Source organism: Canis lupus, chromosome 3 (genome assembly GCF_048164855.1).
Source record: "Canis lupus baileyi chromosome 3, mCanLup2.hap1, whole genome shotgun sequence".
Classification (NCBI taxonomy): domain Eukaryota; kingdom Metazoa; phylum Chordata; class Mammalia; order Carnivora; family Canidae; genus Canis; species Canis lupus.
This window is the reverse complement of record NC_132840.1, coordinates 83,211,266-83,235,644: the sequence shown is the minus strand read 5'-3', so window position 1 is coordinate 83,235,644 and position 24,379 is coordinate 83,211,266. Positions and strand designations below refer to the sequence as shown.

Below are 24,379 nucleotides of genomic sequence, written 5' to 3'. Positions count from 1 at the left end.
TAACTTCAGTTACCTTCTTAAAGGCCCTTTCTCCAAATACAGTCACATTCCGGGTTACAACTTCAACATATGAATTATATGGTCCATAACAATCTGTTTCTATATTTTACTCTGAGTTAATGCCATTACCTCCAATGCCAACCCAATGCCACAGGGTTCATCCCGGAATTTCCTCTTTGCTTATTTATAATCTCTGTCTCCAACAATGAGAAATGTGGCACTTATTATCTACAGGATATTTACTGATTTGTTCAACCATAGTGTACCTACAAAGCCCTTCGGAATTCCTAATCCATACCCTTGGGAGAAACAGATTCACCCAACTAAAATGTAGTGGTTTGCTTCTCTTTATATATGGTTCTTTTTATTTTTAGCTTTACAGTATTTGGTCAACACACTGTTTCCCAAAGTTACTAGGTCCCCTTTCTTACTCAACCTTTTGGTATAGTTATATCAACCATTTTAATGCAGTTATGTTCAATTGTCATGGTCTGAATTCCACCTGGGGTTCTCCTGAAACTGGGGTTGAGTTTTTAAATTTACATACTGTAAAATTCACTCTTTGTGGCATATAGTTCTATGATTCTGAGAGATGTATCACATCACCACCCCCAAATTCTCTTGTCCTGCCCTTCCTTATACCCCCAATCCCTGACAAGCACTGGGATTTGCTTTCCATCCCCAGAGTCTTGCCTGTTTCATAATCTCATATAGGTGGAATCACACAATATGTAACCTTTGGGTCTGGCTTCCTTCACTTGGCAAATTGTATTTAAGATTTATTCATGTTGGTGTATGACCTAGTAGTGTGTTCCTTTTTGTGGCTGAGTAGTATTCCATTGTTGGTAGTACTCATTGTATGGATGTGCCATGTTTTAGTGATCCGTTCACCTACTGAAAGACATCTAGGCCATTTCCAATTTTTGGTGACTATGAATAAAGCTATAAATATTTGTGTACAAGGTTTTGGTTGTATGTAAGTTTTCAGTTTGCTTGGGTGAATATATAGGAGTGGGATTTTTGGTCTTTATAGTAAATGAACATCTAGCTTATAAGAAACTGCCAAACTCTTCTCCCAAGTGGTTGTGCCATTTGCATTCTTATCAGTAAGTTAGAGAGCTCCCCTTGCTTTTAATACTTCTGAGCACATGAGCACTTGGTGTAATGTGCACTTCCCTGATAACTAACCATTTTGAATATCTTTCCATGTGTGTGCTTGCATATACATCTGCCTTGATGCAGTGTTGTTTCAAGCCTTTTGTCTAGGATTTTATTGTTTAGTTCTTACTAATTTTTTTTTGTTGTTGTTGTTTAAGGAGGCTCCACCCAGCATGGACCCAATGTGGGGCCCGTACCCACGGCCCTGAGACCAAGACCTGAAGTGAGACCAAGAGTTGGCCGCTTAACCAACTGTGCCATCCAGGTGCCCCTTATTCTTGTTGAGTTTTGGGAGTTCTTCATATATTCTGGAAACACATCTGTTGTCACATTTATCTTTGGAAATATTTTTTTCCATTTTGTGTCTTGTCTTCTGATTCTCTTAACCGTGTCTTTCTCTGAGCAAAAGTTTTAAATTTTGATAAAGTCTAGTTTATATTTTTTCTTTTATGAGTCTTGCTTTGGCTGTCATATCTAAAAACTCTTTACCATACCTAAAGTCAAGCAGGTATTCACCTATGTTATCTTTTAGACCTTGGATAGCCTTGAACTTTACATTTCAGCCTCTGACGTATTTTGAAATAATTTTTGTATAAGATGTGCAATATTTGTAATGGTTCATTATTTAATTACTTAATATTTTACATACAAACATCTAACTGTTCCAGAGTTGTTTGTTGAAAAGACTATCTTTTCTTTATTGAATTTTGTTTGTACCTGTCTCAAAAATCAGTTGACTGTATTTGTGTGTTTATGAGTTCTCTATTCTGTTCTATTGATCTATATGTCAATACCATATTGCCTTGACTGTGGTAGCTTTGTACTGAGTCTGGAAATCATAGTGTGAATGGGTAACGTGAGTCCTGTGACTTTGTTCTTTTGCAGGTTTGTTCCGGCGACTCTAGTACCTTTGTCTTTCCAAATAAATTTTAGAATCACCTTGTTGAACTCCATAAGACTACTGGGGTTATGTTGGGGATTGTGATGAACCTATAGTAAAACAGAGGGAACTGACATTTTAACAATATTAAGAAACGTGAAATTTGCAAGTATTTTCTAAGGAATTTATATGACATTGGTGTTCATTGCTCCATCTGACTTGATTGTACTATTTTTGCTCAACTTTGTCACTAGTGGCTAAGATTAGCCACAAATATCAGTATTTAACATTACATAAATGCTTCAGTACTGAAACATATAAACATAAATATACCCTTGATTATTAAGGGATTAGGCTAATAATTCTCCAAAAAATCATGCAATGCTATACATACACAAAGACTTACTTGTGCCTATAGTTTTATTATATTTGCAATTAAAAAGAAACTTTCTTTTTTTAACTACTGGAAAACTCCTTGAAAAGACCAAATATGTAGAAATTTGAGTACCTATTAAGGGCTCAGAAATTTGATTGACTAACAGAGCTGTCAAGAATGATTTCACAATTACAATTAGATTTCCACCACTAACCGTACTATGAAGCAATATAGTGTAGCGGGTAAGATTCCAGCTTTGGGTCAAATAGACCTAGGTTTGTGTAATGGCTCCTCATTAACAAAGAGTTCTAATATGTCAAAAAGTCCTAATAAATACCAACTTATTTTTTGTATTAAAGTACTCAGCACAATGTCTGGAACTTGATTCCCAATAAATACTAACTATACTAATAAATGGCTTTTTATCTTAAATGTTTCAAATATTTTTTATTATCACTGATGAAATTTGGTTACACCAAACTCTAAAGAATTCAGAAGCTACAGATCCTAAAGTGTACCTATTCTGGGGGCACCTGGCTGGCTCAGTCAGAAGGGCATGTGACTCTAGATCTTGGGGTCATGAGTTCAAACCCCACAGGGGGTGTAGAGATTACTTAAATAAATAAAACTTTTTTAAAAAGTATATCTATTCTGAAATGTAGTAACATCTCCAGAAAAACTTCAAATAAAAAAATACCTGAATTATTTCCATTGAAATCAGTCTACATACAAGGGATAAATTCATAAATTGTTTTTCAGGGCAGCCCGGGTGGCTCAGTGGTTTAGCGCCGCCTTCAGCCCAGGGCCTGATCCTGGAGACCTGGGATTGAGTCCCACATCGGGTTCCCTGCATGGAGCCTGCTTCTCCCTCTGCCTCTCTCTGTGTCTCTCATGAATAAATAAATAAAATCTTTTAAAAAATTGTTTTTTAGAAAAATTGAAAGTATCAGTGACTGATTTTTAAACAGAACCAGGCAGCCTGATAGTCTAGAATATTCTTTTTCCTTTTTAAAGATTTTATTTATTTATTTATGTGTGTGTGTGTGTGAGAGAGAGAGAGAGAGAGAGAGCACGCATAAGCAGCAGAGAGGGGTCAAGGGAGAAGCAGACTCCCCGCTGAGCAGGGAGCCCAATGTGGGGCGCGATCCCAGGACCCTGAGATCATGACCTGAGCCGAAGGCAGACACTTCACCAAGTGAGCAAGTCAGGTGCCCCAATCTATAGTATTCTTGAACTAATTTCAAGGTAAGAAGGCTCTCTTCAGTTTGTAGGCACACACACCTACCTGTACCTTGTGGTGGGTTGAAAAGTGAGACACATTTGGCTTTAGGAATTCATCTGGTTCAGTTTATAAACAATCCTGTACAGTTACTTAAAAAAAAAAATCCTCTACTCTCTCACTGTTTCTGCATGACTGTAGGAGAAGCTGCCTCTATCATGCTCCTAATTTTCATCATTTAGGTAGATGAGCATACAGACCCGGGTGATATTTGATCAGAAGCAGCCACAGAAAAGACCCTATGCAAGGTGTTGGCAAAAGAGGTCCCCATCACCACCTCCAGAGGACCATGTCCTACTTCTAGATCCTACTTTTAGATCCATGATCGGTCACAGTTTCTGGAAACTGAGGACAAAGGGAAGCGGTTTCCAATCCGATTTTTCCATTTGGTTCAGGAGCAAGGATTGGGCCACCCCACCTGATTCTCAGCCCAGACAGTTGTGCACGACTTGACCCTATTGAGCCAGTTTTTCAGGAAGTTCAGGACAGCTCCTCAAAAGCCACGGAGCAACAGCCACCAGTGGGGACCGAGACACAGATTCACCAGGAGTTCAGGAAAGGCGATGGGCCATCGGAGCCCTAGAGGATTTGTCCAGGTGCTCCCGGGCTGGGAGCTCAGGGACCTGGAAGACGCATAGCACCCTGGGCTCTCCATGGTGGGTGACTTCGAGTCTCTCTTCTCCGATTCCATTTCCTGCCTCTAACGGCCACAGCTTGATCGTTGAGACTTAGCCACCCGTGACTGTGGAGGGAAATAGAGGGAAAATTGAGCTGCTGCCTGCATCTCCTCCTCTGGCACCAGGGGCTGGGCCCGAGGTAACTGAACCCCAGCCAGAGCTCGTCACTCACTGTCACCCTTTGTGTTAATACCATTCGGTGAGGATTTGGGACAGAGATTCTGAATCTTGCAGAATCTTGCAGGAGAGCTCCTTCTGCGCTTAATTTTTTTTTTTTCCTTTGAGCTTAGAGATGAGGAGCTGAGTCTGTAGTGGAGAGAGATGAAAGTCATGCACGATAAAAGGGCACTATTTAATCCTAGGGAGGGGGCCAGCGAGTGCATATCGAGAAATGGAGATCGAGGCATGATGGAAGGAGAGGTGTAGTTCCCAAGGGGTTGTCCCTTGTAGACATTCATCTGGGCCTCTCAGTCACCAGGAATCCTACCCTTCAGCCAGTCATCCTACCCTGCCCTGCGCCTTTGTTTTCCTAGTCTTTTAAGTGGGGACACTCTCTACCTAATGAGGATAAAAATGAGGTGAGGATAGCCAGGGTAGCGGAGGTCCTAAAAATACACATCCCATGTCCATGTGCAAAGAACCATGCCTTAAAACTTGATTCTAAAAATCCACTGATAGCTAAAAATACCCTGTTGACACAGGCCTGTCGGCACCCTCTGATTTTTCATTTTACGTGCACAAATTTATGTTTTTCCATTTTCGTTGGCCAGGGTTCTGTTATTTGAAGGTAAGGTGTGGGAAGTCCTTCAGAGGTTCAATGGGAGACAGGGAATCGGATATAGTTTTTCTCTCTGGAAGAAACTTTCATCGAGATTAAAAAAAAAAATGTTTAGGCTCCGCTTGCTACTGTAACCTCTAGTCTTCTGCCAAATGGCAATACAACAAAGAAAGCCTCCTTTTCAAGTTTCTGGTTAATAAAACAACACAACGCAAGACAAATAAACAGAAACAGAAGGCTGGAGTCGCATAAGTCAGGGAGCACATGTGTAGAGCAAGGAGGAGCGCTCTGCTCCGAAGGCCGGGCCATGTCTTGGGCAGACGGACCACCATACCTCAGCCCCGGCCCAAGATCCCAGACCCACTGTGCAGCCACCTCCCCTAATCCCCCCCAAAAAAGAGTTGACTTGGAAAAGAAATCTCACAAGCAAGTGCTCTTGGTTTTGTTCTTTTGAGGTCTTGTCCTCCCCTGTCCCCCAACTTTGGTTTTGCTGCTCATGGAGCTTTGAGTTGGTGATGGGGTTTCTGGACATTGCAGCTCCAGATATGTGGGTTAAATGGGTCTTAACCTGGTGCTGGAAAGTGTGGGTGTGCCTGCAGGGGGGGTGGTGGCCAGTCCTTTGGGAATGTTTGGGTAGAATTGAAGGGGCCGCTGACTTATCAGAGCTGTGAGATCAGCCTTCTCAGGCTTCTGTGCTTGTCTGAGTGACGTGGCTTTCTTAGGACTCACCTGGGAGGGCGGGAGGGCTTGGGGATCTCGTGCTGGGATGAAGCCGAGGGTGGACGTTGCAGGGGAACTGGGTGCACGCAGGGCCAAGGTCTGGGCCTCGTGGTGGGACTGGGAGGTTCCCGCTGTGCTTGCAGCCATCCCTTCCCACCCCAGCGTGGGGTCTGGGCAGGGAGCTGGGCACCCCTCAGGAAGTCGTGCAAGAGCACTACCCCCACCCATTCCGTGTGTCTCCCTTCCTCTCTCTTCTCTGACCTATAGGAACGCTGGCTCGCCTCTGGCTTCCGCTGGATGCCCTCCTCTGGGGCCTCCACCAAGACGCACAGAGCAGTGGTTGGCGCCTCAGGATTGGGCAGGAGCCCCAAGCCCATGAGGAAAGCATATCCTGGTAGTCATGTTCTCCAGGCTTTCTCAGCTCTTCATCCCTGTCCTCCGGGGACGTCTTCAGGCCAGCACGAGGCAGTATCTATGAATCAGCTGCTGCTCAGATCTGGAAACACAGAGCGAACCCAACACTTGAACTGCTAGGGATTTATGATGTTTCAGAGGAGGAACTGTTCATAAAAAGCTGACAAGCCAACTTCTCTGCAATGTGTTAAATAACAAACCGAAGGTGTAGAGCTGCTTTTTGTTACTCAGAGCAAATGAAATGTCAGGGAAGACCGTGAAGCAGTTGGTGGGATGTCTGAGGCTTTGGAATGAAACTACATGGGATTTTCATCTTTTTGAGGATTTCATGCCTTGAGCTTCTCTTCATTCAGACCTGCTGCTTCTCCTGTTTTAGATATAAATGCCTCTGAGAGGATTCCTGGTCTGTACGAGCCCCCTCTCCCCCTCTGCCCCATTCTCTCCAAGGCTCCTTAAGTCTCACTTCCTTGTTGAGGGCATTATGAGATTCATCTAGAACTCTTTTTTTGGATGATCATCACACACACAAAAAATGTGGAAGCTGGACAATGCCCTCATTAGGAGTTGTAAGTCCTAAACACCAGTGGGTTTGATGGCGGCCTACCTGCCTACCTTCCCTCCCGAGCGCATCTTGGCACAGTGCATGCCTCCTCAGGCCCTGCCCAGTTTCTCAGGGATGCCTCAGCCACCCTCGGCTCCAGGGATGGGCTACGATTCGACAACATAAATCAGGGCAGTGCCATTCTCCTTGTGCATATTTAGTTCAAGAGTGGCCATGTGGTCTTATTCTGCTTGGGGCAAAGTGTGCAGAGACTTCTGGGAATGTTCTTTCTCACTTTTAAGATGAGCAGTAAATAGGCACTTTCTCTCTCTCCATCTCAGTTTCCTCTGGTGGCCGTTTTATGGAAGGTGCCTTGAGAACAAAGTAGATACTCAGAGTGGGGGCAGCTTGAGAGCATCTCAGGGAAATGCAGCCAGAGTCCTGAGTGCGTGTTCTTAGAATCTGCCCAACCTCTGGATGTCCAGTTATATGATAAAATAAATTTCCTTATTTGAAGGAATTTTAAGCCATCTGAGTCAGCTGAAATCATCCTGACCTAAGGGTTTTGACTCTCAGCATGGTGTAAGAGAACTCAGGTAAGGACGGGAGCATCTAGCCTAGAGTCTTAAGCTATACCTTGTACTTGTGATGTGTCTGGAGGCAAGTCTGCGTGACCTGCGGCCCTTGATTTCTGTGTCAAAGGGGTGTAACGATCCCTGTGTCTGTGTCACAAGACTGAGTAAGGATCAGATAAGTCAGAGCTTCAAAACATGGCAAACGTTGTTCTTAGCACCATTTGCCAGGTCCATTTGTTATTCTGTTATGATGAAAATAATAGTGCCTAACTATGAAGACATTATTAAATATCTGGCCCTGTGCTGATGACTTTATTGACTGAGTTCATTTAATCCGTATTGCAATCCCATATAGTATGTTATTATATGCCCTTTTGGCAGATGAATAAAAAGCATTAGAAAAATTAACGTCGTTTACCAATATTATACATCTAGTGATCTATATTTGAGTATAGTATCAATTACGTGAACAATGCCCAGTGCACAGCAATTACCACCAGCCCCAAGTTCTGTATTAGACTTGCTCCCATTTTTGATGTTTTACCACTCATGCCATCATCATCTAGCTTCCTTTCATTTGCTCCCTAAGTCCTTAAGCCAATAAAAATTCCCCCTTCAGAATGAACTACTCAACTTAGTTATTGCCCTCGGAAAAGAAATAGTTTCCGTTGGCGTTGGTTTACACCAGACTTCTGAAAGTTTGTGTGTGTGTGTGTGAGTTGTGAGAATAGTGTGTTGGGATATTAATAGTAGTGGTGAGTGCTTTAAATATTTTGAGACTATTAAAAGAAATGCACTTATTGGGGTAGCGTCTGAGATAGTGGCTCACTGGTCACAGATTGCAGCTCTAAGTGGATATCGCTGATGCAATACCTTGTACTGGAATATTGAAGGAGGGGACAGATTCACCATAAGTAGGAAGGGTCTCCCTCCTGGCTACACCGGTAGTTCTCACATGGGGACAGGTTCACACCCCGCCCCCCTGCAGGTGCATCTGGAGATGTTTTGGTTGTCACAACTAAGAAGTAGTGGTGTGCTGTTGGCACCTAGTGGCTGTCGTCCAGGGATGCTACTAAGTAAGTATCTTCCGCTACGCAGGACAGCCCTCACAACACAGGAGTAGCCAGCTCCAAATGAAAGTAGGGTCGAGGTTGAAAGATCTCGGTCCTGGGACGCCTGGGTGGCTCAGTGGTTGAGCATCTGCCTTCGACTCAGGTCGTGATCCTGGGGTCCTGGGATTGAGTTCTGCATCAGGGTCCCCACAGGGAACCTGCTTCTCTCTCTGCCTATGTATCTGTCTCTGTCTCTCTCTCTCCGTGTGTCTCATGAATAAATAAGTAAAATCTTAAAAAAAAAAAAAAAAAAAAAAGAAAGAAAGAAAAGAAAGATCTTGATCCAAACTATCCAAGGTCTGGTGCTGAGCCTTCCTTTCTATATCATTCTGTTTGGCTAGAAGTCAGGCAACCCATCTTGTTCTAAGGGGTCGGAGTGAGGGTCCTGGAATGCTCACAGATTGACACCCACACTGAGACTCAGTGACATCTTGGAGCTTGGCTGGGATGTCCTTCTGTTGGAGAAGCTACAGGTTTCTTGCCAGAAACAGATGCCAGAAGACTCTACCTGAAAGAACTGAGGTCAGCTGGTATACCTCTTGAACAATGTGCAAGGTTCTTCAGGCGTCTTGCTTCTACCGGGCCCCTGGTGCAGTGAGCTCATGGGCCGCGTGGCTGTCTCTGGGTGGACTCCTTTCTTTCCAATGAAGCTGCTCAGGTTTCCTTATTTTGTCTCAGCCCCTGACATCTTGTAATCTTGACCTCAGCACGTTTGCCCCTCTACTGCCAGCCCTGGTCACCATGATCAGGTCTCTGTAGGCTGGAGGGTATGATCATTTTCCTCTCCTCCTTTACTCTGTATTCTTTGCCTTCGCATACACATGATTTCCAGTTGCACTTATGACCTTCCCTTTGGGTATACAAGAGCTTAGGTTAGAACTTGACAAAGAATAGAACGTTAGAATTTCTCTTCTTTTAATCCTCTTGCTATAGAAGTCCGACTTTTCCTTGAGGCCACGTGGATGCCTCTGCATAACGGAGGAGAGAGTTAGGGCCATGCAACAAAGAAAGAAAAAAGTCACAATGATGAACATGTCAAGATCTTATTTCACTACATCAGAGATTTCATAAGGTTCTTACCCCCCCCCCCCTTACCCTTTGGAGTTTAGGAAGGCGGTGGTGGTGGTAGAGGATAGTTTTATGGGTTTAGCCAGATGTTAGGGACATCTGGTGACTAGATGTTTGTTTTCTAAGTGTTTCTGAATGTTAGCTCAGAAGATGGGAATCAAGAATAGAACGGTGGCTGCTCTGGCCACTCTAATAGGCAGCATTTGCTTTGAGCATGGAGATTAGGGGCAGGAGAGGTAGGTTTGGCCTGGTGGAAGGTAGCTCTTCCCCCTCTGTGCCTCTATTTTTTTTTTTATTTTGAAGACAGGACTCTATCCATCCCTAGTATAATAACCATAATGATTGTAGCAATAATGTACAGAGTGCCTATTATACAACAGGCACTGTACTAGATGCTCTGCTTGTGTTTTCTTATTAATATTCAGTTTTCAGAAGCTAGAATCTGTGATGTCTGGTAGAAATGGCTCCCTAACTCTTCTAGACTTTTCAACATTCTTTGTCTCCATTTTTTTTTGAGGTGGATATCATTCTTTAGACTTCAATGTACAGTTCTCACATTTGGGAATTTTATGTTACCCAAGCCAGTAGAATATTTTTTGTTTGTTCATTGTCCATGTGGTGTCAATGGATTGTCTTAATGTATCCACATCCATTAGTCCAGTTCTACTGGGTTAATGGTATTACCAGTGACTGTGAAAGTCTTTATGTGAAATGAACTTGCCCACCCCAAAGTCAAAACGTGGGACCTTTGCTTCATACACTCCAGACTGGCTAGGTGAATCAATTGATATTTTTGAAGAAAGGGCCAGATCTTTCAGAGGAAATATCTTTTGGACTCGAGTCTTTGTATTTGGTGTGTAAATTTATACTTCAGGAAAGGAAATGCTGCCATGAGAATATACTGGGTGTGTGTATTTGAAGGCTGGTGGAAGGGGCACCTGGGTGGCTCAGCGGTTGAGCATCTGCCTTTGGCTCAGGGCGTGATCCTGGGGTCTTGGGATCAAGCCCCATATCAGACTCCCCACAGGGAGCCTGCTTCTCCCTCTTCCTGTGTCTCTACCTCTCTCTGTGTGTCTCTCATGAATAAATAAATAAATAAAATCTTTAAAAAAAAATGAAGGCCGGTGGAAGAAGATTGTGAACAGAATTCTATTTCTTCCCAAATACTGTGGGACAATTGTCACAGGAAACTATAGGGGGCTCCTGATGGGAGATTTTCTAGTGTTAGACCGACATTGTTAGTGGGAGTAGCGAGAAAGTTCTGAGGTCAATAGGAAAGAAGCAAAGTTGGATGACAAATGTCGAGGGAAACGAAAATCTAGTCTTTCAAAGGAAAGAGTAGGGGGTTGAATATTAGTAGAAGGAAAAGTCTTAAGTTTCAGGAGATAGGAAAAAATCTTGACTCAGGGGCCAGAGGCCAGTGGTTTAGCGAGGGTCTGGAAAAATCTGGGAGATGCAGATCCAGAAAAAAACCCTTGTCAGTGGTTCGGATTCTGCTGGCCTTCCAGATACTACCCCCCATCCCAATTGTTACAGTGGAGCAACTCTGGCACGATTCAGTGCAGAATCTGATTACGATCAGTGATAAAAGGCTGGGGAATTGGTGGTACAAAGGAGCCTGTGTCCTGGGGGCTCTCCTGACCTCTATGCTCTAAGAGGATATCTCCGTTATTTGAAGACTGGAGACTTATCACAGCTTAGAGGATTTGCAAGGGATTTGACGGCTGGATGGAGTGGGCAGGCTTACTGTGCTCAGATGGGCACCACTGGGCCGTGACATCTTTTCTTAAACTAAGGGGAAGGATTTGATTTGTCAGGAGGGTCCTCAGCTTCAGAGAATGGGAAGGGATATAGAGTGGAATGAATAGGAATAAGGCAGACGGTGGAAGCCTGGAAATTTCTCTGTACAATGTCGTGAGCATACCTCTTCTGTTTTTGGGAAAAGAAACTTATCTTAAGGAAAAAAATTAGCATAAGGAGTTTTGAAAAAGTTTATGAAATAGGACACCTAGATGGCTCAGTCGGCTGAGCGCTGGGCTCGTGATTCTGACTCAGGTCATGATCTCAGGGTTGTGGGATCGAGCCCCACATCAGGCTCTGTGCCCGGTGGGGAAACTGCTTGGGATTCTCTCTCTCTCTCTCTCTCCCTTTGCTCCCCCTCTGCCCACCACTCCACTCTCTGTCTCTCAAATAAATAAATTTTAAAAAGAAAAAGTTGGGCAGCCCGGGTGGCTCAGTGGTTTAGCGCTGCCTTCAGCCCAGGGCGTGATCCTGGAGACCCGGGATTGAGTCCCACGTCAGGCTCCCCGCATGGAGCCTGCTTCTTCCTCTGCCTGTGTCTCTGCCATTCTCTCTCTCTCTCTCTCTCTCTCTCTGTGTCTCATGAATAAATAAATAAAATCTTAAAAAAATAGAAAAAAGAAAAAGTTTATGGAGCAACTCTGAAGAGCAAAATTTCCATAAATAATTTGCATCTTATTTGTTTTTCCAAAATCCTTACTTTCAGTGTCTCAGCCAGAGATATCAAATATGGACTGTAAACCAGGACCCCTACTTTTGTCATCCTATAGAGGGAAAGGCTTTTTTTTTTCAAATTTGGAAATCTTAAAAATAAACAATAATTTGCGAGTGAATCTTTACAATAAATAAAGAAAGCAGAATGATTACCTTTTGTGATATAAAATTTCATGTACAGTTTAAATATTCTTACCACTTAGAATCAACCAAATACTTTCAGCTCTGTAAAGTTTCCATTATTTCACTTAACCAGAGAAATCTGCCAGCTAATATTTTACTAAGCCTGAAAATATTTTAACTAGCCCTTTCCATATCTATCAAGTTCAAAGGGATGATATAATTCATGTATCAATATGCCATAAAGTCTAGTCCTAGAAATGTGGATTATATTTTCAATATTTATTAAAATTTTTTGTCTATGGGCTGACTTATTTTAAGCCCATGGGCATGTGCTTTTATTGCATGGTAGGCTTAATTCATACGCTCAGTCTAGATGACTCTAGGATCTTGCCGTTCATGAAGATCATTTAAGATGAAAGGCATTAAAATAAGGTAGACTTTAGATAGCTAAGCATCTGTTTAATTCAGTCCTTCTTCTCTATTACTTATTTCTGGTGCTGGGCATCAAAGAAAAAAATAAAAAGTCGGCACTGTTCTCTTAAAAATACGTCAAGGCCCCCAACTCTTTAACAACACAGGAAATGTCAAATATTATATGGATATAAATAACTCAGTAAAACACGGTTACAGGAACATCTGGCTTTGCACAGTTCCACGCACTCGGCTGGCGCAAAGATATTTCAGTAATACTATCCAGTCGTTGGGTTGTGTGACACTGTGGGGCACAGAAGGGAATTTGAGTGTCGAGTGAAAAATGTGCTTGTAAAAGGGTCTGAGTTGTTGTTTGTCTAATCCGTCCTAATCTGTTCAGTCATTTGCTCGGGGGAGGGGGGGCTCTTCAGAGGGAATACTGACCCCCTCTAGAAGCCGGTCTCTTAGACAGATACCCCCAGCGCCCTAGGGTTAGGGATGGAGGGCAGAAGGTTAACGACCCTCAGGACACAGGCTGCCCTGATGATAACTGGAGAGATCATTTTTAAAAGGGACATCTTAATTTTCTGAGGAACATGCCGCTTTATTTCGGTTCTAACCTTGTGGAAACAATCCGAAGGGGAAAACGGTGACAACACCTCCTTTGTTCCTGCCAGCTTTGCCTTTTGCCCCGCTCGGCTCCACTGTTCGGTCTCCCTTCTCTCCTTACGGCATCACGTTCCCCACTGTGGGCTTTCCTTTTCTTTTTAAGATCTGACTTCCTTGGGTGTTGGGCAAACTACCATTTGGGGTAGGCGGTTTGTGCAATGCAGACTACTTGGTGTTCATTTCACTTACACAGCCTTAAAAGAGAAAGTAAAACCCCCAAATAGATACACACAAGAACTTCACACAAGGCACGAAGGGCCTATGGTTTTCCTCTACGTCTAAATTACGATGCTCGGCATCATCAAGAGTAAGAGAGAGCAACAGTATCCCCCTCCAAGGGAGGCAAAGCCAGATGTCAATGAGAGCTGTATCTTGGATCCCTTTGGGCTCATTCTCAAGTAAGTTTTTAATTTCTTTATTCTTCAAATATTGAGTAATGACCATGGGCCAAGCACGTGGTAGGTAAAAAGTCAAGGCCCTTCCTTGTCTTCAAGGAGCTTAGAGTCCACATGGAAATCAATAGTAGCCTAGATCAGACTACAGCATAATATATAAATATTATAAATATAATAAAAAAATAAAGTGAACCACTGCAAAAAAAAAGAAATTCCAGGTAAAGATAACTTGCCTAAATATCCTACGAAATTCTTGGATATCTAGATGTATTGATATCTTTCTATCCCTTCAGGAGACTTTCTGGAAATCACTTGGTCGTTCGTGAAAATCAAGTCTCCATGGTGCAAGCATGGGTGGCTGAATGGCAGTGCTGCCCAGCACTAGAACAGGAAGTGGAGGTGAGGCTGATTTCTCTCTGAGGCAGCTGGGGCGATGGTATTGAGATGAAAGATAATCCCTTCACTTGGAGGATGGTGGGTAAGGGTAAAGGTCTGTGGTAATCTGGCTCCCAGAGACCCACAGTGTTACCCTCAAGGCATTGTGTGTGTGTGTGTGTGTGTGTGTATGTTCTTTCTCTTACGACCTTATTTTATTCATTCATTAATTGGTTAATTCTACTACTGTCTGTTTAGAGAGCACCTTCTAGGAATGAAGATGTGAGGGGAGAAAACAATCCCTTGCTTTTGAGGAGCTCCGGCAGGTGGAGGAAATCCACGTAAATACACCAGGACAGCACGGTGGTGTTCAGGATCCGTGCTAGAGACTAGCAGGAGAGAACCATCAGGTTAGGGCGCAAAACCCCAAGGTGGGTGGGTGACCATCATCCGATAGGTCAGAGAAATTCTCACACTAATTATTCAAACAATAAATTGCATTCTCATTCAAAACTATCTTGATTGGCTGCATAATTTACTTACAATAATTGGAAAATTTCTCAATACCTCTTCACTACTTTCTTCTTCATAGACTTGGCTTTAAAACGGTGATCAGTGAGTCAGCTGGATTACAGACCCCTTCTGGGCTATGTACTTGGTCTTCTAGAACCTTGAGAGGGTGCTTTCTTGGGTTTATTCATTTGTGGGGTCCCAGCCCCCCCACACCCAGTCTGGCCCTGGCCGAGCACTGTTGAGTGTCACTTACCAACCTGCTTTTCAGCCGCTTCTAACGCTCGCTTTCTCCTTTCCCTTCCCATTCTACTCCAGAAACTTGACAGAGCAAACTGCCTTCAGACACCATTGAGATCATGACACAGGCCAGTACACTTCAGGAAATTCAAACTGACAGAAACCCCGGCCTTCTGCTATTGCAAAAGTGGCTTGGTGTAGCAAGACGCCAGCTCAGAGCCATGGGCTGCAACTAAAGGTTCTTGACCCTCTCTGCAGAGAAGGGAGTGCCTGGGGGGCTGAAAGCTTTGGCAGGGTTGAGATAAACAGTCAGGTTAAGGCATTTTTCATCTGTTTCACCAGATCTCATTATATTGTCAAACAAGACTGCAAGGCTCACAAGAAACAGCGACGGTATTCTTGTTGAGAGTTGGGGTAAGAAGTAAGAAATTATTTTTTTTTCCCCTAAGGTTAATTCCCCTGATGCTGGGATGCCAGGCACAGTTGTCACTGGGATGAAGATGAGGGCCCAAGAGGGTGAGCTCTCGGAGCCTTTGAAGGAAAGCCTGATGGCACCTCACCTAGCCCTGCCCTGCCTGGTCTTAGGGACAAAAGAGGATTTAGCAATAGGCTTGCCTACATCCTATGCAGAGAGCTCCCTCCCTTAGGACCCCTACATGACATAAACAGAACATAAACTGTCCGTAATTGCATTTTCCCTCCCAGTGTCATTGTCTTACAGTCTCCCTTGTTGACTCCAGGAAAATGCCACCTTGCCTTTTTTTTTTTTTTTTTTTTATAACTTCTCTCACCTTTTCCAGGTTGAGTTAAATGTAGCAATCGCTTAGTCCTGATGATGGTCAAGTTAGCTGAATTACCACGCTACCCAGCCATGAGTCCAAATTGTCTAGAAGAGTGGTAATCCATGTGAGAATACTTACAGAGTTTAGTCCTCTGAAGAGGTCTTACCGAAATAGAACATCTGTATTTGAGAAAATCCGAAGCAAATGTCTGGGAAGTGACTTCTTTCATTAGCCACTAACTTCAATCGTAATCTTGTTTTATATTTGAATAGCGCATTCATTCTCATAGCTCACTTTTGTTTTCATCACAGAAAGCGGATTTACAATTTTTAAAGCTGTTCTTGCTTCATTTGGAGATATTTACTGAGTTACTAGCTTGTGAGGATGATCTTACTACGTTCCTCTCCCGCTTTTGCCATAATGATTTTAAGCCTTGTCTGCCCCTCCTGCACTTCTAGTGCCCCCACATCACCTCCTGCTCTATAGGTGATCTATATCTCTTTCCACCGAGACAATGGAAGCCATCAAGCTGGGAACACCTTTCACTTCCTGCCACCAAATCTGCATCCTATATCTGCCTCCATGTCACCCCTCTTCCTTCTTATGACAAGTCTTTAAGTAGCTATTTTACAGGGCAGGAAACGTGTGGAATGACCTGGAGAACTGTCGAATATCTTATAGGAAGTAAAAGGTGGTGGTAGGATTTGAACTCACATCGCCTGATTTTTGGTCTCAGTGCACTTCTCCCTCCTTTCATTTTTTAATAGACTTTATTTTTTTAAGAACAGTTTTAGATTTATAATAAATTGAGAGAAAGGTAAAATGATTTCCCATATGGCTCCTGCTCCCACAATTATTGGCATCACTTACCAAATGGTAATTTTATTTTATTTTTTAAAGGCAAAGATGAACCTTCATTGACACGTAATCACTCAGAGTCCATAATTTACCTAAGGGCTCATTCTTGATATTGTATATTCATTGTGTTGGGACTAACATATAATAACATGTATCTATTGTTATAATGTTCTATAGACTATTATCATTGCCCTGAAAATCCTCTGTGCTCTGCCTAATTCATCTCCACCTCCACTTTCAGGCAACCACTGATCTTTTATTGTCTCCATAGTTTTGCCTTTTTCAGATGTCATATAGTTGGAATCACGGTATGTGGCCTTCTCGGATTGGCTTCTTTCACCTAGAAATATACATTTAAGGTTCCTTTGTGTCTTTCCATTGCCTACAGTCATTTCTTTTTAGAGCTAAATGATGTTCCATTGTCTGGATATATCGCAGTTTATCTGTCCATCTACTGAAGGGTATCTTGGTTGCTTCCAAGCTTAGTAATTATGACAAAGCTACTACAAACATCTGGGCAGGTTGTTGTGTGGACACAGGTTTTCAACTTTTTTGGGTAAATACCAAAGAGCACAACTGCTGGACTGCATGGTAAGAGTACATTTGGTTTTGTTAGAAACTGCCCAAGTATCTTCCAAAGTTCTGTACTATTTTGCATACCCATTAGCAATTTTTTTCCCCATTAGCAATTAATGAGAGTTCCTATTTAGTCCACATCCTTGGCAGCATTAGGTTTTGTCAGTGTTCTTGATCTGGTCATTCTAACAGGTCTGTAGTTGTATCGTTTTTTATTTTTATTTTTTTGTTTTTTTTTTCATTTGCATTTCTCTGATGACTTATGAAGTGGAGCATCTCTTCATATGCATATTTGCCATCTGCATGTCTTCTTTGGTGAGGTGTCTGTTAGAGTCTTTGGCCCATTTTTAAAATCAGGCTGTTTGTTTTCTCCTTGTTGAGTTTTAAGAGTTATTTGTAGATATTAGATAATAGTCCTTTATCAGGTGTGTCTTTTGCCAATATTTTCTCCCAGTCTGGCACTTGTCTTCTCATTCTTTTGATACGGGCTTTCACAGAGCAGAAAGTTTTAATTTTAATGAAGCCCAGGTTACCAATTATCTCTTTCATACATTACACCATTGTGCTGTATCTAAAAAGGCATCACCATACCCAAGGTCGTTTAGGTTTTCTCCTGTGTTATTTTATTTTTTTTTCCTGTGTTATTTTCTACATGTTTATAGTTTTGCATTTAAGCCTATGATCCATTTTGAGTTAATTTTTGTGAAGGGTGCGAAGTCTGTGTCTAGATTCGCTGTTTGACGTGTGGATAACCACTTGTTCTAGCACCATTGTTGGCAAGACTGTTTTTGCCCCATTGTATTCCCTTTGTGCCTTTGTCGAAGTTTACATCATTATACTTCTATGGGTTTATTTTTGGGCTATTCTGTCCCATTGATGATTTGTCTATTCTTTTGCCATTACCACACTGTTTTGATTACTGTAGCTTTATAGTAAGTCTTAAAGTTGAGCAATGTCAGTCTTCTAACTTTGTTCTTTTCCTTCCATATTATGTTGGCTATTCTGGGTCTTTTGCCTCTCCCTGGGAATCAATCGGTTGATATCTATAAAATAACCTGCTGAGATTTTGATTGGGATTGCCTTGAATCTAGAGGTCAAGTTAGGAAGGTTTGACATCTTGGCAATGCTGAGTCTTCCTATTCACGGATATTTCTCCATTTATTTTGTTCTTTGGCTTTATTCATCAGAGTTTTGTAGTTTTCCTCATAGATATCTAATATATATGTCAGACTTATACCAAAGTGTTTTAGTTCATTGGGTGCGAGTGTAAATGATTGGTGTTTCTAATTTAAATCCAACTTGTTTGTTGTTGGTATACAGGAAAACAATTGACTTTTGTATAATAACCGTGTATCCTACAATCTTGCTATCTAATCTCTTATTAGTTCCAGGAGTTTTCCCCTTGATTCTTTTGGATATTCTACATAGACAAGCATGTCATCTAGGAACAAAGATAGTTTTATGTCTTGCTTCCCAATCTTATACCTTTTCCTTTTTTATTGCATGAGTATTGTATCCAGTATGATGTTGCAAAGAAGTGGTGAGAAGGGAACATCCTTGTCTTGCCTCAATGCCCCTTTCCCTGCATTGTAGTGCCTTTTAATCTTTTAAATTAGGTAAGCAAGTATTTCATTTTTAAATGTTTACAACAGACATGTCCATCAACTGTTCATTCCCTCTTTGTCCATTTCCAATGGCCCTAAATTTGTGATTGTCACTGCAGTCATTTCACCATCATGAGGGAAGTCAATCTGGGGAGGAAGCTAAACAGAGAAATAGACCAAACACAAAATGCTTGCAGGAAATGAAGCCAAGGCCTTCGTTAAACCATAATCAAACATTCTCAGTTATGTTACTCATAGATTCCTGTCATTTCTGAACCACTTTTAGGTTTTCTGTCACCTATAACACAGAGCATAATTGACTGACACAACTTTTGCTGATTAATATATTTTTCTTACAAATAATTCAGAAAATTCTGAAAAATATAAGGAAGAAAATAAAAATCACCCTAATTGCACAACCCAGAACAATTATTATTAACATTTTGGGGATTTCTTTTCAGTTTTTATTGAGAAGAAATTAGAAATTAAGATTATTATACAGAAAAGCTTTATTGCTTATTTTTTTCCCAAACATTACATGAAAATTTACACAATCCTATGTAATCATTACAAATTTTTTTTAAATGGCATCATATTCCAACCATTGATATAATTTTTCAAAGTTGTTGAAACGGAACTTAGTTTTGCATACTCCTTTGTAATGTCCTCAATTTCACTTTTTCTCACTTGTGTTATATAAGATAGATTTAGTTTTCATTACACAATCATTTATTGGACACTTACTACATGCCAGGGATAGGCTGTGGGGCTAATTCCTGCCCTCATAGGGCTCACCGTCAGAGTGGCGGGGAGGCAGGCATCTATCAGAAACCACAAAGATAAATTCATTATTACACAGTGAGGCTTATGTTAAAGGAGAGGAAATGTGCATGATGTTAGAATGGTGTAGAATACAGGTAGGCCTGTGGATAGAGAAGAAGGAGGGGTGTGAAGTGAAGGGAAGTGCTCCAGGCAGAAATCAGGTTGAGTGGATTAGGCAAAGAAAGCTAGAATGAGGGAGGGGAATGGGATAGGGGAGACTCTTCTCCACAGAGGAAAACACAGTGGGTAAAGGTCATGTGTCAGGAGGTAGGTAAGCACATTTGAGGAACAGGAAGGTCAAGATCGTTGAAATGTAGGGATGGGAGAGGAGGGTGAGGCTGAGAGAGAAGAATGAGGTAAGGCTGAGAAGGGAAAGTGGTGGTGAGGCTGATAAGGGAGGATGGGGGTGAGGCCGAGAGGAGGTATATGGGGAGGGTGAGGCTGAGAGGAAGAGTGGAAGAGAAGTTGATAGGAGGACAGGGACCCGACCAGGAAGGACCTTCTCTTTTCTCTTAATTTTTTTTTCTGGGGCACATGGATGGCTCAGTTGGTTAGGTGTCTGCCTTCAGCTCAGGTCATGATCCCAGGGGTCCTGGGATGGAGCCCCGCATTGGGCTTCCTGCTCACTGAGGAGCCTGCTTCTCCCCCTCCCTCTGCTCCTCCCCTCACTTATGCTCTCTCCCACTCAGTCTCACTCTCTCTCTCTTAAGTAAATAAATAAAATCTTTTTTAAAAAATAAAAAAAAATTAATTTTATTTTGTTTTATCCTGACTGAGACAAGCGGGAGTCTTCAAAGACTTTTGTGGGGAACTGATAGTATTGATATGGGGCTTGCAAAGCTTATTGATGACACGGTAGGTGGGAGGTTACTGGTGGTGAGCTCTACCACCTTTGAGAGAGATGTAGCTGCTGGTTTGGGCAAGTGGTGGAGGAGAAGTTGTGGGTAGGAGATGTTGATTCTTATGGAGAGGGCCTGGTGACAGGTGGATGTGATGAGTGGAAGAGACACCTTGTTTCTGGGTTCATGGAAATGGATGGAGGGGTGCACTAAGAGAGAAGGTCACAAGTATAGTGTGGACCAGAAGAGGCTGAGGCAGTGGAGCTATCATGGGCCGTGTGGCTTGTAGCTCTAGAAAGGTCTAGGCTGGAGAAACACATTGTAAATCATCAAAAACAAGATCGAAATTGCAATCATGGGCATGGAGGAGATTGTCTTTTATGAAGGAGAATGTAAGTGAGATTCCTAATCACAAAATGGTTTAAGGTAGGTCTTCAGTAGCACCAACTTTTTTTTTTTTTTTAACTGAAGTATAGCTGACATACAATATTAGTTTCAGGTATACAACATAGTGATCCAACATTTATACACATTACAAAAGTATCGCCATGGTAAGTGTAGTTACCATCTGTCACCAAACAGTTATTATGGTGTAACTGACTTGTCACTATATTACTTTTCATCCCAATGACTTACTGATTTTATAACTGGGAGTTTGTATCTCCTTCATCTGTTTCACCCATTCCCCTTCCCAGCTGCTCCCTCTGTGACATCCACCAATTTGTTCTCTGTATTTACAAGTCTGTTTTCTGTTTTGGTTTTGTTGGTTTTGTTTTTTGATTCCACATATAAACAAACTCATGGCATTGGTTTATCTTTGTCTGACTTAATTTACTTAGCAGAATATCCTCTAGGTTCATCCACATTGTAACAAGTGGTAAGATCTCAAACTTTTTTATGGCTGAGTAATATTCCTGTGTGTGTGTGTGTGTGTGTGTGTGTGTGTGCACGTGCGCACGCACGTACTCATTTTGTTCACTTATCTATCAGTGGACGCTTGGGTTGCTCAGGAACATCAACTTTTGATGGCTGGATGGGGAGGATAAATCTCCAAGAAGCAGCAGAGAAGTCCAAGAATAAGCTGAACAGTGCGGAGTCTCGGTATTGAAAGGAAGAGAGTGTGTCAAGAGATGCAAGGTCCTAATAAACACCTAGAGTAGCAGAGAGGTCGGCAGAGATGCGTACTGAAACATGCTGTTGGATGTTGTGGCATTTGGGCTTTTAGTGACTTTAGCAAGACCTATTTCAGGGACATTATGGGGGCAGAAGCCTGGTTGTGATTTGAGAAAAGGTTAGGAGAAAAAGGAATGGAAGCACATTTCATGAAAAACTTCTTAGTAATTTTACTGAGAAGTGGAGCGGAGAGTTAGGGCTAATGTGGTTCTCAGCCTTGCCTGTACACTAGAATTATGTGAAATGCTTTTAAAAACCCCAATGCCAAGGTCATTCTCCAGACCAACTAAACTGGAATCTCTGGGAGTTGGACCCAAGCACTGGGACAGTTCATAAAGCTCCCAGGTGGCTCTAATGTGCAACCCAAATTGGCAATTACCAGGTTAAAAGGAGTTGTGGGGTTGAAATGATATACAAATCTATTTTAAGGATTTGCAGGGACTCGAACGTGCTTAATTGTTGATAGGAGGGGTCCAGGTGGGAGGGAAGAGAAGGCACCGTTGTGTGTGTAATCCTGAGCTGCAGGGGAAAGAAACACGGCCACAGTGGAATGTGTTATGCTTTTAACTGCACCATTGGTTACCTTGACATTTAGAAAAATATTTTAATCTGCATTTCTTTAATTACCCAAAGTCAAGAGTAAAGTTGCTTTCTGAAGCACTTCCTATAGGAAATAATGCAGCTAAGCATTTTCCATACACCTTTTCTTCCTTTTCCTGAGTTTTTAAGCCAAATAATGGTTGCAAAATCATTATTTTTTTTACATCCTGCACGTTCCTTTTTAAAAACCTCTTCTGACATTTGCATTTAGTTTTGCAACCGTGGTTTAAGGCAATTGTTTAGAGTTAACTCTATATGTAGTTTGTTAAAATGCTGCGTGCTGGTGTGATGCTTTTATGACATCCCCACTCATGGGTTTTGAAATCCCTCCCTCATTTGGTATGTTTGTTTTAAAAAAGGCATACAGCATGGTATTTTCTGAACTCTTGAATAACTGAAAATATTTCTTATTACCTTCACAAGTGAAAGACAACAGCAGTGAGCATGGGATTTTTGTATTTCAACATTCTCCACAAATACTCTGCCAATATTGTTTACTGTTCCACTCTAGGTAGCTTGGTTTTCTACCTATATGTACCTACAGAGTGTTTTCCTGTTATCTTATGTTTATAATAAATTCCCAGGACATGTCTCTTTTTTGTAGATTTTGCTTGGGACATGGTGAACACTTTTGGTTTCAAGGACATTTGAACCTCCTAAAAAAAAAAAAAAAGTGTTCTTTAGTCAAGATTCCAATTCCAATTCCAACTCTCATTCCAGCAGTTTGGGTTTATTCCTTGGGGGTCACTGTCAGCCTTAGACACAGTCATCACCCTTTGTCATCTGCGTCTCTTATTTTTTCTCTGTTTTCAGTTGACCATTTTCCTTTGCAGTCTGAAAGAACTTTTCAAGTTCATTCTCCAGTTACTAATTCTTTTTCCTGTAATTTCCACTCTCCATTTTCTTGCCTTCAATGTAATTCTGAGACTATATTTTTCATTAGTTTGCAATCTTCTGTATTCTGAATCATGTCCTCTTAATCTTTTTGTTTTCGTTCCAAAATCATTTGTTGTCTCTCCTTGGGTGCACTGTTACTCTGTCAAAGAGACTGTATCTTCTGGCATTCTATTGAAGCCACCATGTTAGAGGTTTGCAATGTTTCAGAGCCTTTATGATGGTGTACCTTTTCTTGTGCTCTGTAACTTTTTTCCCCCCCACAAGACCCGTGGCTAACCAAACAAAATGTTTGCCAATATTCAGTATGCAGATTGCCTGTGTATGCCCTTTGTATCCTTAGGCATGTGTTCAATTCCCTGTTTATTTCAACAGGTATATGTGTCAGGCTGGTATAGACTCAATGTCTGCTAGTTCCTCAGCCAGCTTCCTTAACTGGCATGAGAGAGCATCTTCCAGTGCCCATAGTTTACTTTTCTCTGCCAAGCTGAACACAGAGGCTGTGTGAACCCCTTTAAGGTCCAGCAGGTGAGGCCATGGGGGCTCGCTTTGCTTGTCTATGTTCCCTCACTGGGCTTTTCTTCTGAGGCTCAGGTCTCACAGAAGGCAATGGGCTGCTTCTAGTCCTCACACCCAGCTTGTCACCTTTTTTTTTATTTTTTTCAGATTTGCAACCTCTAAGTAGTTGTGTAAGCAAGTCCTTGAGTGTGTGTGTGTGGGGGGGAGCTGGGGAAGTGACACACTTAGGGAGGAAAGTGCTGCATGACAGAGGGGGGCAGCTCACTGGCTTCCCTACTGATCCTGATCTTGTAACCCTGAAGCAAAGTGGAGTGATGAGCAGATGGATTTGACTTGTTCTCCGCCCTGTGGACTGCTTTCATCAGCCGAGTTCTATAGGGTCTGTAGACAGTGGGTCTCTTCAGATTGATCAATAGTCTTAAATGTTGGTATCGTGAATTTTTGTCTTTTTCTCTCTTAATATGAATGTTAAATGGGAGGCTGGCAAAGTTTTCATTGAGGGACTTAAATTGAGGCCAGATGTCATTTTGTACTTTTCTTTTACAATTTGAGTGGTGGTACCATAGAAATAAATCTTAATCAAGTAAGATGAAAGCTTTGGGCAAAGGTGAGGACATGGTGAGAGCCAGCCTGATGATATGCAGCAGGTGGCTTGTGGACTGTGCCCCTCAGCATGGGATCAACATTTCTTTTTGCTGCACTCTGAAGGACGTACTATTCCAGACTCTCTTGCACCTCTTAGACTGTGTAGATCTCTCCTTTCTGGGGGATTCTGAGACCTCGTCCATCTCCTAAAACTATTCCATTCCTTCTAGTAGAATGCTTAGAAATGAGTGTTACAGCCCAGTGTTTATAGCAGCAAGTCCACAATAGCCACACTATGGAAGGAGCCCAGAT

General features: G+C 42.1%; 2 long non-coding RNA genes across 5 annotated transcripts in view; both read left to right on the top strand.

Moving 5' to 3' along the window:
* The window catches only part of LOC140631231 (uncharacterized), a 48,402-nt gene that overhangs the window by 18,539 nt on the left and 5,484 nt on the right, over nucleotides 1-24,379 (top strand). For all 3 annotated transcript variants that reach the window (XR_012028868.1, XR_012028867.1, XR_012028869.1), the window contains exon 2: nucleotides 1,317-1,423. This is a non-coding gene — a long non-coding RNA (uncharacterized lncRNA). The remainder of the gene's footprint in view (nucleotides 1-1,316; nucleotides 1,424-24,379) is intronic.
* Nucleotides 13,421-15,229, top strand: LOC140631230 (uncharacterized). 2 transcript variants are annotated; one of them, XR_012028865.1, is made up of 5 exons: nucleotides 13,421-13,693; nucleotides 13,984-14,089; nucleotides 14,324-14,475; nucleotides 14,894-15,053; nucleotides 15,158-15,229. It is a non-coding gene; the product is annotated as an uncharacterized lncRNA (long non-coding RNA). The 2 variants fall into 2 exon arrangements; XR_012028866.1 differs by lacking the exons at nucleotides 14,894-15,053; nucleotides 15,158-15,229 and having other exon boundaries at nucleotides 13,426-13,693; nucleotides 14,324-14,581.